The following is a 19925-nucleotide window of genomic DNA, read 5'->3' on the forward strand; positions in this document are numbered from 1 at the left end:
CCAAATTTTGTTTTAAAGGATGTTTTCGACTCATCCCCTTTTTTCATCCTAATTTGATGATAACCACTACGCAAATCAATTTTAGTGAAAACAGCAGCACCACTCAATTCATCTAGCATATCCTCTAAACGGGGAATAGGATGACGATATCGAATAGTAATGTTGTTTATCGCTCTACAATCTACGCACATACGCCATGTACCATCTTTCTTAGGAACTAGAATAACAGGAACATCACAAGGACTAAGGCTTATGCGAATATAACCTTTGTCGAGTAGCGCTTGTACTTGCTTCTGTTTCTCCTTCGTCTCTTCGGGGTTCGTTTTATATGGTGCCCTATTGGGCAGCAAAGCACCGGGGATCAAGTCAATTTGATACTCAATACCACGCAATGGTGGTAGTACTGCGGGTACCTCCTCCGGAAACACGTCATGGAATTCCTGCAAAACATTAGAAACACCAATAGGAAGAGGGGTCATGTCGTTAGAAACCAAAACCGTACCCCTGTACATGAGCACAAGAGGCATGGCTGTAGGATCCTCACTAAATTCTCTGATGTCTTGTTTGGTGGCTAATGAGACTAAGGAATTCACTCTCTCACTTTTCATTATATCACTCGCGGCATTACAATTCTCTCGCCTATCTAGAGATGCATCCTCCAAGTTTACTTCAATTTTCTGACGAGACTCATTGACAATTTATTGTGGTGACATAGGTTGTAAGTTAATTTTCTTGCCCTTGAACTCCAAGTGATATGTATTGGCGCAGCCATTGTGTTGCACAGAACGGTCATAGAGCCATGGCCGGCCCAACAGTAAGTGACATACCGTCATAGGAACCACATCAAAATCAAGAATCCTTATACGGTTCAATCTCAAAATCAACACGCACCATGTGGCTCACCTTCATCTCACCATTATTGCTGAACCACTGAATATAATATGGATGCGAGTGCGGTAGATACTTCAATTTCAGCTTGGCGCATAACTCTTTGCTTGCTAGATTGCGACAACTCCCGCCATCAATAATGACCTTGCAAGTTTTATCAGGACCAACTAGTGCCTTTGTTTGGAACAAATTACAGCGCTGTGTAGATGCACTTGACTGCACATTGAGAACACGCTGCGAGACAACAATAGTTTGAGCTTCATATGGAAAAGCATCATAACCATCACTATCATAATCATCCTCATCTGGAGCATTGGGATCAACATCATCTCCAGTTTCATACTCATTGTTCTCATTAATGATCATAACTTTACGGTTGGGACAATCTCTCTTGAAGTGACCCTTGCCACCACACGTATGACAAGCCATATCGCGGTTGCGCGCTATCGACATGTTAGAACTAGTTCCACTTGCTGCAGGAACGGGCTTCTTTGTGTTGGTCACACTAGAGACCGGCTTGCTAGACGAAGTAGAAACATCCGCATGGCGCAAAGATGGCGCCGTGGAGGGTGGCGTCCTAGGCGTGTATCGCCCAGCTCCCGTAGCACGACCCTTCATTTGCAGTTCTTCAGCCAACTGTGATTCAGCTTCTCTTGCATGATGTAGCAACTCATTCATAGTAGTATAATTGTGATGACGCACAATTCCTTTGATGTTAAACCTGAGACCATTCAGAAAACGCTGTAGTGTCATCTCAAGAGACTCACGGACACGGGCACGCTGCATAAGCATCTCCATCTCCATGTAGTAAGCATCAACTGTCATTACACATTGCTTCAATTGGGTCAACTTGTCAAAGACCGAACGCAAGTAATTGGTAGGAATAAAACGAGCTCTCATGGCCGCCTTCATAGCACGCCATGTGATAATAGGCAGCTCACCATCTTCTTCTCGAGCACGAACAAGTCCATCCCTCCAACGCAATGCATAGCCATCAAATTCAGAGGAAGCAAGATTGATCTTCCTATCTTTAGTATAGTCATGTAAACTCCATAATCTCTCAATCTTCAGCTCCCATGTGAGATATTCTTCAACATCAGTACCTCCTTCAAATCTGGGAATTGAGAACTTGGGTTTACCCAATCCATCTTCTTGTTGTTGTGGAATACGTTGGGCTCCGACAGGGACAAAACCACGACCACGGAGACCGTCACCAACGCCACGTCCAAGACCACGACCAATACTACGCCCTTGAGCATTAGCAGCATCTGCATTGTCACCTTGCACACTGCCATCTTCATCAGGTGGTGGTTGTTATGGTTGTACCATTGTACGTATCTCACCAACGGCGTGAGTCAAAGTTTGTATTGGTGCCTGAAGAGTCGTCATCGATGTTTGAACGGTGTTAACCGCTGTAGTAGTCTCATCGACCTTCAAGTGGACACTCTGAATATCTTTATCCAATGCTTCATTAGCAACACGGATTTCACGTTGTAGATGATCACGAAGTGCCTCATAATCCAGCCAAGTCACTGTTGCTGCTAGATCCTTCTTCTGCGTCACATCAACATCCTCAGTAGACATGATTAGTAGGTTAGTACACTAAACAAAAATCTTTGGTGGTACTCTCACAAGTCACTCAAAACTGATAAGAAAGGTAAATCTTACCGCTCCAAAGTGAATTAGTATTGCTTACCAACTTGAATTGACGGACTAGTGCACGGATGTAGTGAAGCGAATATCAAGGGTATAAGAACAATCACACGACAAAGTAGGATATATGTGTGGCTGTAGGTGGGCTACCTATTTGCACCAATAACAAGCTCTAGCGTTGACCGTAGACAAACAATGATACTCACACAAGGCGAGAAATGTGGCAATGCAACTATATGTAGGAAATGTTGCAATGCACTAGAGAGACGCTAGCAAAGCTCAACGAGACAGGCACAAGATTGCTCAACTACGGATGCAGTAAAGAAACCTTAGGCCTTCACTTGATTCTTCTAGCACTTCACTTTTATTTTTGGATTTTCAATTTTGTATAACACGCAACTATGTAGCTCTTTTTGCTTGTTTTCTATTTTCTCTGTTTTTTTTTTATGTTCTGACTCAACTCCTTGATAACACGGCCAATAGAAATTGCAAAGCACCGATAACCTAACGAGCAGCCTGTCGAGCGGTAAAACTAGTCTCTTCTGGGGAAGTTCCTAGTCACTTATATCGAAAGGCTGTGTCTATGGTTGGGAACAAGCACAATGTACGCTATGTGGACTCGGAGTAACAAAAACTGATACCACTTGATACGAAAACACAAACCGTAACAACTAGATGAAAGAAAAAGATACGCAAAAATAACTACGAAAAGCAACTAAAACTCGAAATTAGTGCAATCTAAGGCTATGGCAAACCCTAACCCTAACTTTTTATGGCTTTTTCTGGATAGGAAAAATACTCACAACTCAACTATGGGGTGGATTGTGGATGGCTTACCGAGGAAACCTGAGAATCTGATACCAAGATGATATGGGGTTGCCCGATCTTCTCAGTAAGCGACGGATGGTGATGAACACACGATGGTAGCAGCGGATGGAATCAATGATATGAGTTAAATAAATTGTATGACACCGACGAAGTCTCTCGATTGATTCCTGTCGCCAATGCAACAGCTCTCAACCCTGCAAGATATTCGCAACTCCACACACTTGCGCACGTAGCCGCCGACCACGAAGCGGTAGATTGCAATCTTCTAATCCCCAATGGAACAACAGATCACACAAACTTTCAATAGCATAAAACTCCAGATCGCAATGAATTGGAAAGTTGGGATTCAATAGTTTTGCATAGCAAACAACTAAGAACTAGGGTTTATCTTAAACGTGGTCTAAAACAGCTAGGGGGCGTCCTAGGCACTTATATAGGCATCCGGGACGACCTCTGGTCGAAAAGGTACAAAAATAACCGAACCAGAATAGATCTGGTTGAGACAGACTCGGACTCGGCCGGCCTGGGGGCCGGTCGACCGGGTCTGGGACCGGCCGGTCCGGTTCAAACTAGATCTGGCGCCGGGTGGTGACCGGGCGACGGTGCGGGGCTTACTGGACATCGCCCTGGTTGGCACAAGTCAGAATTCCGGTTGAAACCGGATGGGTCCGGCGTGGGGGCCGGTCGGACCGGCCCTGGGACCGGGCGGCCCGGCGGTGCGGCAGGTTGACCGGTCCTGGCGCCGAATGGAACATCTCCTCCTCTCGCGCATGCCTCCCGCTCCTCCCTCGTGCGTCCATGGGATGTCTTCATGTCCAGCTCCATGTCCAGCTTCTTGTCCAGCTGCTCCTCTCCTCCTCGTGCGATGCTGGGCTCCTCTTCATACCTGATCATACATAAGTAATACGACTTAGGCAGTATAAAGTTCTCATTGATCAAAGTATCACTTAGGAACAAGTTCACCTGTTGTTTAAGTAGCTTCGCACGAGCTCGTGTCATTGGTCCAATCTTGACTCCATTGAACTTGAGCTTCACAGCAGGATCATCTTCTTGTAATGAAGGAGGTAGTAGTGAGGTAGGGATGTCCTCATCAGACTTGATGGAATCATAAAGGACATATGGAGTCCTAGGAAGGTTATATAGGTGCCCATTAGCCCTTGGATCAAAGGGGTGTCCATCCTATGGCTAAGGTTGCATCTCCACCTCTATATATTGAGAGGAAACCGTACTTTTAAAGGAATCCACCCATAGCTATGAAATTTACCCTCCTTGGCACGCCAAGGGGGAGAAAAAGCTCCTCCACACCAGCACCAAATCCAAAGAAGAATAAGGGGGAAGGGACGCTGCCCCAATAGTAGGCGCCGCCCTTCTGGCGCCCTCGTCGCCTCCCGTGGCCGCCGCCACGGGGATCTTCATCGTCATCTCCTCCATGGGTTGCACCCCTTCATCAACACCCTCAACACCATCTTCATCCACCCCTTTGTAATCTATTGGAAAACATGATGTGTATTGCAATCTATCACTTTCCCATGATATTTTGTACTTTTTTTTTATCTTTTTTTAGTAGTGAATTGTTCTTGGCAATTGTGAGATAATTTGTTGACGGTTGCATATAATTATTTATTATTTTCTATGACTATATCTTCTACTCATATATGAGTGCACACATATGTTGGGGAATGCATGAGGTTGTCACCGTTGCATGACGATAGGAGGAGGGACAATTGGAGCTTGAAAGAAACCATGTCCCAATTCTTAGATTCATGCTGTATTAATTCATGGTTAATCAACGGGAGTATAACTGTGTGGACCTTTAAACTTACATCAGTGGTTGGACTTTATGTCTGAATATTTCTCTTGTTTGTTCTTAACTGGCCTTGGGATCAATCACTAGGGGTGCAATTGCTCAAATCAATGGTTGCACCTATCTATGACTCCTCTTTAGAAGAAAAAACTAAAAAATTATACTAAGCTTCACTAATTGTGACAACCACACAAATGAAATAGCAATTTGCCAAGGAACTTACTCCCTTAAGTTACTTCTTCTTACTCCATTTCATATCACTTTACTTATCTTGCATTAGTTTTACTTCTTACATTTTATTTTCAGCATTCATAGTTTTATAGAAAAAACCACTTCACACACACCATATTTCCTACCTTTGCATAGAAGGCCATATAAGTGGGTTATAGGGCTTTAGAGAATAGATAGTTTACCTTCAGCTCCTCATGGATTGGACATTCAAATACTTATCGAATTGTACTATGCTGATCCCCTGCACTTGGGGGTTATCAGCAACTCTATCTTGAAATCTATTTACTATGGTTGCAATTCTACCTTTAGTTTGCCAATTTATTTCAAGAAACTCTATCATTTGGAACATTTTCTTCCAACTCTATTAGTTGGTAAATCGGACAAATATGGAAAACTGATGTGCGTTATTTGTATGCTTTTGTATATATGTTTTCTTCGTGTTCATGCATGGCTCTCCCCGTCGAATTCCCATCACCTTGTGGTCAATCCATGAGATCGGGCAACACAAAGTGTCTTAGCCCACAATGATTTCTACTTGAGCCCTTCTTCCTAGATGACTGGTATAGCTCCCACGGCTCTCGCCGTCGAAGTTGAAGTATGCCACGCCATGACGGACTAATCATTACATGCCAGCTATACTGTCGGTGGAACTTCTAACTGTGCTAACTTTTTGTCGCATAAATATGAAATTTATAGGTTATTGCTAACTTTTGCCTTAGGACAAATCAACGATGTGGGGTATGGATGGATCCTCTGTCAGATCTCCCCTTCTCTTGCCCACGTTGAGAGTCTTCTCCTTAGATCTGTCGCTGACCCTCTCCTTCTTTCTCATAGCCAAGAAAAAGCGTTGGAACTTGTTGGAAACCAATCATAGTTGTGTCCATGTCTACGCTGACGGCCCGGAGTACACCAAGGGTAGCCGTCGACATAGCGTTGTCTACGACCACGGCTCTCTTGGCAGGCTGGGCTACACTAGTAGGAAACTAGCTGTAGGTGGAATGCCTTTTTGTGGCACACCAAATAACCATGCGACACTAAAAAAAATTTGTGGCGCACCTAGGCACGTGCGCACCAACTCTCCATGCACCACAGAATTTGACATTTCTGTGACGCACCAACTCTCCATGCGCCACATAATTTGATATTTCTGTGACGCACCAACTCTCCATGCTCCAGAGAAATTTGGTAGCGCCCGCGGCCAATTATTGGGTTGACCAATTCTGAGTATTTCTATGGTGCATGGAGCTGGATGCGCCACAGAAATGTCGCCTTTATGTGGCGCATGTGGCCAAATGCGCCACAGAAAGAAGACGCACCCCCACCCGTGGATCACCTTTTTAGTCTTTACAAAATCATAGGAAATTATAAAAACTTAAAATAAAAAATTCCTTTGAACTGTACTTAATATATTAAATGGTATACTTGTAGGGAAAATTGAAAAACATGAATTTTGCAAAAAAAAATCATGAAATCTTCAAATGGTTTTTCTAGTTGCATACGAAGTCAGAAAAATAGCATAATATATCAAAATGACCGGGAGAAAATGTTACATCCGACTTGCACACCAAAGGTGGTTCTGAAATTTACAGAATTGGCAAATTCGAAAAGAATAAAAACTTACGGCAGTTAAGATTTTTTTTCCTGCAGAAATAGAAAATTCGAAAAATTTTGCCGCACCAAATGCGCATGGGCCACCGAATTTTTATCGAATTTAGAAACCGGTGGCGCCCTTCTCCCTCTCTCTTTTCTCCTCCTCCTCCACTTCTCTTCCACTTCACCTTCTCCTCCACTTCCACTTCCCCTTCTCCTCCACTTCCCCTTCTCTCCTTCTCTTCCCTCCTCTCACCTCCGGCCTCCTCCACCACCCGGCGACCTTCTCCTCTACACCCGGCGACCTCCTCCTCCTCCGGCGACCCCCTCCTCTCCCACCTTCGGTGCCCCCTTTGGTCGGCCTCCTCCTCCTCCACCCACCCACCCACCACTTACGGCCGGCCTCCTTGGCCTCCTCCTCCTCCTCCACCCACTCCACCCACCCACCCACCCACCTCTGGTAACTTCCTACTAGTTTCAAAAAAAAATCCGGTGAAATTCTGGCGGCCCCGGATCTTGATTTGGCTACCATCTTTTTTAAAATTCAAAAAGCAATTATGTGGCGCACCACCTCTGCGTGCGCCACAAAAAACTTTATGTGGTGCATGCCTGCCTGGTGCACCATAGAAGTGTCACTTTTTATGGCGCATGGGTCGGTGCACCACCGAATTCCTATTTTTGTGGCGTGGATTTAGTGGCGCACCCTCCGTGCGCCACATAATTTCAAAATGGTGCGCCACTGATAAGCCTTTTCCTACTAGTGCTAGCTAGGCCATACGCCGACGGCCCCGACCTTTGGCCGTCGGCGTATCAGCAGGTCGTCGGCGCCTTGCGCCATTCTGTCAGGGCGTTTTGACAAATATCGTCAAGATTCTGAAATTTCTCATAAGCTTATTGAGATTGAGGCAGGTGGAATAAATCTTCAAGGTATTCAATGTTTGCCAGTTGTTCAACTGTAATGTCAGTTTGCCTTGCATAAGTGATTAAGTGAGTCAATTGTTGCTGCATCATGTATCTCTCCACATATCAGTCCAAAAGAAAGCTATTCTTCCATTGCCTAAGTTGCATCTGGACATGGATTTGTAAAGAAACCACGTGTGGTCTGATGTGCACGGTTTTTAACTAGTGTGGTGGAAGGAGGAGTCTGCAGTCGACGCAGCTTTATTTCTCCCCACCATGCACTTGTTCAACCGATTGTCATCTTCTCTCGTTTGAAACAATTTGCATTTTCCGGCTTATGGTACATTGCATTTTACGTTCGCGGAACATCACATGCGTTAGTTGCAGTTTCGTTTGAAAACTTAAGCCGTTGAAACTCGGTTCCGAAAACGACGGGGTGCGAGAACGAGAAAGATCCACGCCCCCACACTCACGGTGTTCCTATAGCTAGCTAGAGAACAGAAATGCTTCCTATCCACTGCCCTGAGATTCTAGATCAGTCACCATCCATTCCACTCGGCGTCGTTCTCACGCCTAGCTTGCTTTCGCTCGTTACCAACTGACATTGATTTACCGCGTCTTCTGTGGTGCATTGCTGCTGAAGAAAAGTTCAGCTGGTCGTTGGAACACGGTGTGCTGTTCAATTAATACAGAGTGGAGGAAGTACACAATTTAGCGACCAACCATGACAATTTGACAGTCGATCATCCGGTGTTCCATTTGCAGTGGGAGGGATGAGATCGGGGGCCAGTCATCTGGTCTCAGCAACTTCATTTGAACCCGCACGCTAGCTGCCCCCTAATCTCCCATGCGACGCAGACACACCGGAATGTGACATGGATTTATTTATGTACTCCCTCCGTCTAAAAATAGTTGGGACACTTATTTTTAGATGGAAAAAATATTATTGCAAGACTATTTTAATATGTGATCTCCATGGAACTAATCTGGTCCGGCCTGCAAGGTTCAGCGGTCGTCCCTACAGGGCGACCAATGTAAGAAATGGTTTTCAAATCCCAAAAATTCAAAATAAATTTATCTCTGAAACCATTAATCTATGGACGATATGTATTCATCGTTGGGTTCGCCTCGATGAGTACTTCAAGACAAGATCACATCTTAATACATTTTGACAATTTTTCATTGGTAGTTACTAAATTATAATATTTTACCAACGCGCATAATTGAAATATGATTTTACATGTTATTTTTGTCATATCAGTGATCTATGTATCCAGACGGTGAATATTTCATACACTCTTAACATGTAAAAAATGGCATTACAATCATGCAAGGCTTACATTGATGAAAATCGACTAGTGTCAAAATCATTTGACCTTTACATAGTAACTATTTGATGTTACCTTGTTAACCATAAAGAGCGACTAGGGTTGATTTTTAGAAAATAAAACAAGGGTTCTAGTTTCAAAGATCTTGTCGAGACAAATCAAAATTTTTTTTTTGAGAAACACAGTACAAACGCAGACGCTCACATACACGCGCATACACTCACCCCTATAACCGCACACCCTACCCCTATGAGCACCTTCTGAAGACTGAGCCGGCGGATTTGATCTTGAAATTGACGAAGTCACCACAGGTGCCTCGCTATCGATGGCAACGTCGCTTCCCACTGAATGAATATTCCGTCTTTATGAGACACACCGATGTTAAACCTGAGGGTTTGAACTCTGGTGGGCTTGGGGTACAACCACCCAACCTCAGGTTGGTTCTCAAAATATTTTAAAATTTAATCTGTACACATAGTATATGTGATTATATGCATTTTTTCGAAAAGGGGGCAAATGCCCGGTCTCTGCATAAATCGATGCACATAGCCTTTTAAAGTATTATTCAGAGTAACATAATGACATAGTTATATATGCATACAAAGTGATCTCGGTGGTCGAGTTACCATATTCTGGACTATATACAAAAAAAAAGTTAGTGTAAAGCATGTGCCCTTGTATATCTTGGGTCCAGATCTAGATAACCGTTGGTCTTTCTATCATTGTAGTATTACTTACTTCCTCCGTTCGAAAATATAAGCCGTTCTTAAATTTCGCTTGTCCACAACTTAGAACTTTGACTACGATTTATACTTATGATATGTTCATTATATAAACTAGCAAGGTGGCCCTCGTAAATGCGAGGGCATCATCTTAATGTGTTTAGAGTATAAAAAAATAGCGTTCTAATATGGTTTGAGCATTACCCATGTGTCTTAAAATTAGTTAAATCGATGGACAATGGTGCCCTTGGTTGTATGATAGGATTTGCTAGGTTTGTTATCTCTTTTATAGTTGCAACATACATGATTAATATAAAATTGCTATCGTTCTTATGAATATAGAGGTGTATATAATTTTATAGTAGAACCATATCATGACCTATGTCGTTTTGTATTATTAGAGAAATAAAGTTGTTTTCCCATTTATTTGATAAAAGTAAGAATAAAATGGAAAGATATATCTTGGACAACAACCTAATTATGATATTTAATCATGGTAATTTGTCAACATATTCTCTTCTTATCAACTTTTAAATGTACTATTATGTGGGTTCTTCAAATATGCCGAAAAACTTTTTTGATTGGCGTGATGACGACTTGTCCAGACCACATCACGAGGATGTGTATGCCATCCATGCCATATAATTCCTTAAAGAAGTATCGTATTTTTCAAAAACATCTAAGAAAAACCTAATAAAAAGGATTCTTCGATGAAATGGAAGCCCATAATTAATAGCATTAAACTTAAAAATAAGCAAGTTACTTCTACTTATAATAATTGAGAAAACAAACGGAGGTGGCGTTTTGGCTCATAGGAGCAAATGCTCCCATTATATAAAATAATTAAAAAATTAATTTTAAAAATGTCAAAAAAATTAGACATAATTTTTTTGGTGTACATCGTGACATTCTATGTTCGTACATAAGTTTTCGTGGAAAAACAACATTTTATGTGGTGTGTACAAAAAAGACAAAAAAATATGCTGTAGGTAGTCGTGTTACAACATCAAAATTTATATTTTTTACAGGAGCCACCGAAATTTTTTCTTTTTTTGAAAATTTATGTACCAACATAAAATGTCTAGATGTATATGTAAAAATTTAGTTTAGAATTTTTTAACACTTCAAAATGTGGATTCACACAATGAGAGCAAATGCTGCTATGAGCCAAAGTGCATTTCCCAAACAATAAGCATTAATAAAAGTTTAACCTAGTTATGATGAGATTTTTTTATCATGTCTATTTTCTTTAATGGCTATTTGGTTTTCGTTTCATGATTTCAATATTTGGTTATTGTAGTATTTTTCTTTATAGTTTTTACTTATTTTTCTATTACTATTTTTCCTTGAAATATCATGTGTTTTTATTTATTGGAGATCTCGATTATGTTGTACAGATTTTTTGTGTGGGTTTGTGTTGCCGCTACATTGGTGAAAACGGGTCTAGATCAGCCATGGCCACTATTAGTGATCAAATTTACATTGTTAAGTGTTGAGACATATTTCAATTAGCCAATAATAATTTAGTTACCACTTACCACCAATACTTGTGCATATATATTTATCTCCGCTCCTGTGAGAACGGTACCAAAATTTTGCCAAACTAACTTATCGACTTTCCTCCTATACATTTTTGAGACTCAAAACAATTGCTTGCAAAAGACGACATGTTGAGACACCAAAAGATTATCAAATATATATCTAAATATTCTTGACCGTTACTTTGTTCTTGAGAATTACTTTCGAAATTGTATTATTACCTAATATAAGTAGATGTATGATAAAAAAATTAAAAGTACCAAGGAATTAAGTGTGAATATTGAATCAATGCATGAGTATATAAATTAGGCCGGCCAAGTGGATTTAGATGAGACCGTGCTCGTCAATTAAATATATAGTATTAAAAATGACATAAAAATCACACCCGATTTAACGTTGGAGTGCATGCTCATATGGCCGTGTTCCATGCATGTTTTGCTTGCATGATTGATCGACGTTAAACCAAGTCTTGATCGGCCCTAACCACCGTTAGCAATCAAATTTACATGGTTAACTATTGACAGACATATTTAAATTTAGCCAACAATTTAGGTACCAATAAAACTTGTTTTATTTTCCACGCATAAAAAATGTGATTTCTCTATAGAGCAAGAAGCAAATTAATTTTAACCATTTATAAAATGTCAGTCAAATTGTACGGTGGCACTGATATACCAGTTTAGGAAACAAACTTAATCTGAAATATGATGTTCTGAATTGACACACCGCGCAATCGTGATGCTAAATCCTCATGCTTGTAAGTACCTTAGTTGTTTATTAATGTATACAAAAAAACAATGAAATATGAAGATTTTTGTTGGGAAAAGTTTGCTAGCGTGGATTTGTGTGTCCCGCATCGAAGTCCTAATAAATCTTTTGATATATATTAATATTTGTAGAGCTGCTGATGTCAGCGCTGACATCATCATCAACTAATATTAGCATGCACGAGTTGAATTGGTGGTTATGGGTCGGCCAGTTCTTTTTCCGAATCCCGTGCGTGAACCAAATTCTTCCATTCCTTTCATCGTACAATCTCATATATTGATGTACGGCAGACTTGTCACATGTCCATAATTTTACGTAACTCTTAGATCTTTTTTTCGATAAAGGGAATATATTAATATCAAAAAGATACCAATTACACCCAGCCTCTGCAACAACGCACCACCGCACTACGGATGCACACAGCCAAAAAAAGGAAAAGAAAACTAAAAAACAAAAGTCCCGCTACAGTATCTCGGGCCTAACAACAGCAATACATCCACCGCCAAAACAATACCTGAAATACAGACTCTCCAAAAACGACGCCTCCAAGAAGGGAACAGTGCTCTAACACCGTCGTCGCCCGATCAACGATCTTAGGTTTTCACCCTGAACACCCTGAAAATAGTAACTCTTAGATCTATTAAATCTTAACCGTAAATAGTAAAATCAATGGTATATTTATTTCTAGTCTATGTGGATTAACGTGGTGTGGCTATATTAAACATCCGTATATTGCTTTTAGTATATAATAGATAGATGTATATGAAATGAACGAGATTTGTTTGGCGGATGCAACGATACCATTTTTTTCGATAAAGAGCATATATTAATATCGCGGAGATACCAATGATTTTGTATATATTAGCGGTCAAAGATCTACATCGATGAACCGTGCACACAAATGTGTCTCTTATATTTGAGGATGGAGGAAATACTGTATTATTTAATTTATCCACCACGCCAACGATAGCAGCCAAACAAAACATTATCGAAAAAAAAGCAGCCAAACAAAAGTACGACAAGTAGTTTCAAGTATATTTCAATCGTCCATGGTCGGCAGCTAGCGACCAGAAGATACAACTAGTTGAGAGCGAGTTCGGATGGGAGGAGGGTTGGCTGGTTCTCCCGTACGTACGCACATGTAAAGGCAGCAACACGAAGTCAGAAGAGGAAATTTTAAAAAAAGCCATCGATCAAGTTCTTCATCAAACGTAGCAGAGCTGCCACCTGCCAGCTTGGACTTGTGCTAGCAACTTCAGGCATCGATCCATGACGGCAGCGACGCTCCTCGCCCTGCTGCTTCTTCTCGTCGCCGGCGCTTATGGTATCGCGGCACAGGGCGGCGGCGCGGCAGGAACTCGGCCGCGGCGGCAGCAGGTGGTGGACGTGGGGGTGATCTTGGACAGGAAGACATGGGTGGGGAACATGAGCTGGACGTGCATCGAGCTGGCCCTCGAAGAGTTCTATGCTAACCCTCGCCACGCCAACTACAGCACCAGGCTGAAACTCCACCTCAGGGACACCGTCGTCGACGCCGTCAGTGCCGCAGCCGCAGGTACGTGCGCACGCACTTTTTTCTGTGTGTGACTGCCTAACTATAACTCTTTCATTGCCTCGAATTGAAGCAAAAGCACTGTACTTCTGTATCTCCTCTGATTGTCATGTCCCGGTGGTTTGGGCTAGTTGAATTTAGTTCGTAAGTAGTCTACTTTTAGTATGTAGTTCACTCATCTTTGTCTGTATGTATTCAACTTTAAAATATCTAAACAGTGAACAGAGATTAGAATTTAGAAAGCCCTGGAATCCGAACTACTCCAAAATTTCCAATTGTTCGGAGTAGAAGACTGCCGATCTTTCAGTTTCTACCATGTATGGATTTCGACCTTAAGTATAGCACGCCAGCTATTGACATGCATGCTTCATGGTGGTGTGTGGCATCGACGACGCGGCTCCTTATCGTGACCGGCCGCATGGCGTCGTCTTCTCTGAACCCAAGTACGCCATGGCCGGTTAACCGTAGACCTTGCCGTAAATTCACAGGCCTTGAGAAGTCGTCGCCCAGAACTCATCGGAGACTATACGCGGCCGTTCAAGATTCACTCGACGACTGCTCTGATTGTTGTTGCGCAATTTATCGCGGCTCTGGAAGACCACGGCCAAACCTCTGGACAAGAACGTGTTAGATTAGATGGAGGCCGGGCTAAAGGGCCTTCACGCGGCAGCAGAGTGCAGTTTCTGGCCCTTGTCCTGGGGTGACATCCCTTATTTGAACTTGAACTTGTCTGTTAGGCTATTGGATTTTTCCTAAGTAACAAATATGTTTACCTGATATATATCCTCCACATATAAACCTATCATCGTTGTTTCAATGCCTTTATCTATTTAAAGCCAGACACACTGTGCCTTACATCTAAAAAGTTAGGCAATCTGACAATGCGTGTTCCAATGCTTTCCCCACCGCAGATTTTCCTTATGAATAAAAGGCCTTAGTATGAAATATGTTTCTAACTAATATCAGCATTGCAGGGGTTTATCTACTGAAAAATGAAAGTGTGCGAGCGATCGTTGGGCCACAGACGTCAACTCAGGCTAAATTTCTTGCGCAGCTTGGGAACAAATCATCGGTTCCGATCATTTCACTCGCCTCTGGTGGCCATTCACGATCTGGACTAAATCCATACTTCATACGGGTGGCGTGGAACGACTCCGCTCAAGCAAAGGCTATCGCCTCAATTGTTCAAAGATACAATTATAGGGAAGTCATCCCCGTATATGAGGATGATGATTCCAATATCAAATTCATTCCTGACCTTGTTGACTCCCTCAGACAAGTTGACACTCGTGTCTCGTACAGGTGCAAGATCCATCCTTCAGCTAAACAGGATGACATCATGAGAGCTATCTCAAGCTTGAGAGACCATTGGACAAGTGTATTCGTTGTGCGTTTGTCGAATACATTAGCTCTTAAATTTTTTCAGCTTGCTAAGAATGAAGGGATGATGAGTTCGGGATTTGTATGGATTACTGCATATGGCTTGACAGATATCTTTGATGTTGTCGGTTCTCCTGCTCTTGATGTGATGCGAGGAGTTCTTGGGGTGAAACCTCATGTTCAAGATACTATGGAGCTTCAAAGCTTCAGACAGAGATGGCGCAAGAAGTACCGATGAGAAAATCCAGGCACCTCATTAAGTGGACCTACAGTGTCTGGCCTCTATGCTTACGATACCATATGGGCCTTAGCATTAGCAGCAGAGGTAGCTGGATTTGTGAAATCAGACTTTGGGCTGTCTACAACAAATAATGGATCCACTGACTTTGAGAGAATAGATACTTCAAAGGCTGCTAAAAAACTGAGAGATTCACTCTTGCACGTCAATTTTCTAGGCATCAGCGGAAGATTTCAGATTGAAGACATGCAATTAGTATCAGCAAGTTACTCCATAGTTAACATTGTTGGTCAGAAGGGAAGAGTAGTCGGTTTCTGGACTCCAGGATCTGGTATCTCTAGTAGTCTAAATATGACTGCTGATATTCACACCATCATATGGCCGGGTGATACGGACACTCGACCTAGAGGTTGGCTATTTCCAAGGAATAAAACTCTTAACATAGCCATACCTGCGAAAGGTGGGTATGGCGAATTTGTCAGATATGAAAATGACCCAAAAGGGTTCTCCATCGATGTATTTCAGGAAGTAGTTGCTTCTTTACCCTACAAAGTACCAATGAACTACCTTCCATTTAAAGATGGAAGAGGAGAGAATAATGGAACTCTTGATAAACTTGTCTACAAAGTTTATCTTAAGGTATGTGTGGACTTCTCTTTGTTGCACTTCGCGTTCAGAGAACACTTTACAATTTATCTATTTAATCAGCTAATAAGTACTTAATGACCACATCCAATTAGCAAAAGCCTAAATTCATAGCTTTAAAGTTTATTTTCTCACGAACATGTGCATGCAAAAAATAAAAATAAAAATAAAAATAAAATCTATTCCACAATTTTTAGAAACGGAGACAAAAGCTTACCTCAATCTAGTAATTGAGAAAACCGGGTGAAACCGTCACAACAACACACACGATCACATTCTAACAACTCTAAAAGGATGAAACTCCATGACTGCCTCGACGCACCAACAAATCCGCCCAACACACTACAACTGAAATCCTTTGACACATAGAGTCAACACCTCGCAAAGAACCCTGCTTGAAACACAACAGGGAATTCAGACCCAAGAACAAAGACATTGGGCAAAACATCTCCAGAAGATGAGATATTCATCAAGCATCCGTGTATAGCTTAATTGAGACACACTCTTCTTCAATTTATGTGCACACACCAACCGAAAAAGTGAAATAGTCATTAATCTTAGTTTGCAGACAAGTGATTTTTTTTTTTGAGAAACATAGTACAAACGCAGGCGCTCACATACATGTGTATACACTCACCACTATGAACGCACACACGCACACCCTACCCCTATGAGCACCTCCGGAAGACTGAGCCGGCGGATTGGATCTTGAAATTGACGAAGTCACCACAGACGCCTCGCTGTCGACAAGAACGTCGCGTCCCACTGAATGAATATTCCACCTGAGACACACAGATGTCAAACCCGAGGTTTGAACTCTGGTGGGCTGGGGATACAACCATCCTCCTAACCACCCAACCTCAGGTTGGTTCTCGTAGACAAGTGATTTTGATTGCTTAGCACTCCTAGTTCAGCCTGATTGTTCTATATAAACTTCTAAAGCCTTATAATATCTATTCGAAAGTTTCTCAACCCACTTCATATCTTTTCTGACAGGAATTTGATGCAGTGGTAGGTGATATAACAATCTTGGCCAACCGTTCTTTATATGTGGACTTTACTCTTCCTTATACAGAGTCAGGGGTGCGCATGCTGGTTCCGGTGCTAGACCGGAGGAAGAAGACTCCATGGACATTCCTAAAGCCTTTGACAACTGAATTATGGTTAGGAACTGGGGCATTTGTTATCTACACTGGTTTAGTAGTCTGGTATATTGAGCGAAGAGCAAAGAAAGAATTAAGAGTCCCAGTAACTCTATATGAAGAGGGAAATTTCGAAGGCCCCCTAGCCACTCAAATTGGAAAGGTCTTCTACTTTTCCTTCTCAACGCTCGTATTTTCTCATAAGGAAGGGATGACAAACAACTTATCAAGACTTGTAGTAATAGTTTGGCTTTTTGTGGTGCTGATAGTTCAGCAGAGTTACACTGCAAGTTTAAGCTCAATTCTGACAGTGGAACAACTTCAGCCAACATTCACCAGTTTAGAGGAAGTTATCAGCAAAGGGAGCCATGTAGGCTACCCTAGTGGTTCATTCATACCTGTGCTTTTGAGAAGTTTGAAAATCGACGAATCAAAGATGATTGCCATAGACTCTGCGGAGAAAGTCCATGAAGCCTTATCAACTGGAAAAGTAGCGGTTATCGTTGATGAGATACCATACCTTAAGCTGTTCCTTAAAAAGTACTGCGACAACTACACTATGACTGGACCAACATACAAGTACAACGGATTTGGTTTTGTGAGTACCATTTCTTTAAACTGTTGTACAGTAGTATATCTCTGACTCTGCTAAATCCTAGACGATTTATATAATTTTCTTCTACCTTATTGTAGGATCCTTTTAGTAGCTCAAATATTTAGCATAACTGACTCATATTCATTTTGAGCCGGTATAGATGATACTGTAGCTTTCTCAGAGCTATGCCAGATTTGCATTTCACCACTTACGCCTTTTCTGATGCTTATTTGTGTGCTACTTACATGTACAGGCATTCGCTCAAGGCTCTCCACTCACAGCTGATATATCTAGGGGGATACTGAAACTTCAATCAAATGGCAGAATGGTGGAGCTGCAGAAATATTTGTATGGCGACAAGTCATGCCCAGACAAAGATGACTCCCAAACTTCAAGCAGCCTTACATTGCGCAGCTTTCAAGCGTTGTTCATTTTCTCAGGGGCATGTTCATTGGGTGCATTGTTCCTGGATGTTGTCAGAACTTATTACCGTGCACATGGATCGAACAGTGCAAGCAGGAGTCCTTCTAACACTCCAGATAATGATGAGCCCACAATGCCTGTTGGTAGTACAGGTGATACAGGAAGCCCACCAGAAGGAGAAGAAAACCCTGGTAGGGATCTTTTAGAACGAGAGTCATATTCACTCATCAGGGGGCATAGGGAAAGAGGTATTTTGTCTCACAGTGGGAGTTCATTGCGCCGGAGACAGATAGAATCATCTAATGAACAACATGGTGAGTTGATTGCGCTGGAGGAAGATAGATCGTTGTAAGGATTTGTTGGCTTAACATTACATTTATGTTTATGTTTAGCTCTTTTGAATGTGTATCTCTTTTGCCACATTAGAAACTAATCAAAACTGTGAAGTGCAAGCAATTCTCATGCTTTTGATTCCAAGAAAATGTAATTTTGTAGCATGCATGCATGTTGATTTCTGCATCCCCCAAAGTGCAGTCAGATTATCAAATGGTGATGTATTGTAAGATCTGCTCATGGCCTTAATTTGGCTAGTTTTATATTACTGTCACTTCATGCATGCTTGCTGATGGGATTGATTGAGAACCGAGGGCTAGTTCTGCCCACGTGCGTTTGAGTCTTTTTTTCGATAAAGGGAATATATTAATATCAAAAGATACCAATTACACCCAGCCTCTGCAACAACGCACCACCCTAATGGCACTACGGATGCACACAGCCAAAAAAAGAAAAGGAAACTAAGAAACAAAAGTCCCGCTACAGTATCTCGGGTCTAACAACAGCAATACATCCACCGCCAAGACAACACCTGAAAAACAGACTCTCCAAAAACGACGCCTCCAAGAAGGGAACAGTGCTCTAACACCGTCGTCGCCCGATCAAAGATCTTAAGTTTTCACCCTGAAGATAGTCCCCGCTCTCAAAACAATGCCTCCAACAAGGTCATTGACAGGCACAACCAGTTAAGGCCAGACCTTGGGTTTTCACCCTGAAAGGTAGGACTCTGCACTTCACCTGTGTTGTCGCCCCCACTTTCATACCGCTGATGTGAAGCCCGGAACACCAAGCAAGCCCCTCAACAGCGCGGAGACTTGAACCTCCCTTAGCTAGTCCTCCCTCCGGCCTTCATGAAATTCTCTTCTTCCGACTTTCATCATGGATCCATAGTCACTTGATGTCAACACAGAAAAAGAGCTTCGCACCGCTCCCTCCAGAACCAATCGGTCGGAATAAAAACATGGGTGCGCACGACCGAATACCACCGATCCAGCAAACTCCAGACAAAAGCACTGTTACATTCGCCGGCGGAGCCTTCCGGAACTCAACACTCCGGCGAGATCACGAGTCCAGGCCTCCGGTAGGTCCTCCTCTTCACGCAAGAGAGGCCCTAGGACCGCCGCCTTTATTCAGGTCGGACCCCCACGTCGGCGACCACCCTGGGCTGGCCACTCCAACCCTCCACCGGCGACACCATCGCCGGCTTCCAAGCCCCTCCATCTCGCCGCCGGAACGCGGTGATAGATCAATAGATCCACCACCACCAACCGCAGGCCGATCCTCTCCGGCGAAGAAGAGGGTCACCTCCACCGTCGAACCCAAGGCTGCTGCCCCGGGCGTCCTCGTACCGCGGGAGAAGCCCAAG

The 19925-nt window shown here is 42.5% G+C and overlaps 1 pseudogene; it reads left to right on the plus strand.

Moving 5' to 3' along the window:
• The first annotated feature begins 13444 nt into the window (after window positions 1-13444).
• Window positions 13445-18825, plus strand: LOC124654523 (annotated as a pseudogene).
• The last annotated feature ends 1100 nt before the right edge of the window (window positions 18826-19925 follow it).

This window comes from Lolium rigidum, chromosome 5 (assembly GCF_022539505.1).
Source record: "Lolium rigidum isolate FL_2022 chromosome 5, APGP_CSIRO_Lrig_0.1, whole genome shotgun sequence".
NCBI classification, from domain to species: Eukaryota; Viridiplantae; Streptophyta; class Magnoliopsida; order Poales; family Poaceae; genus Lolium; species Lolium rigidum.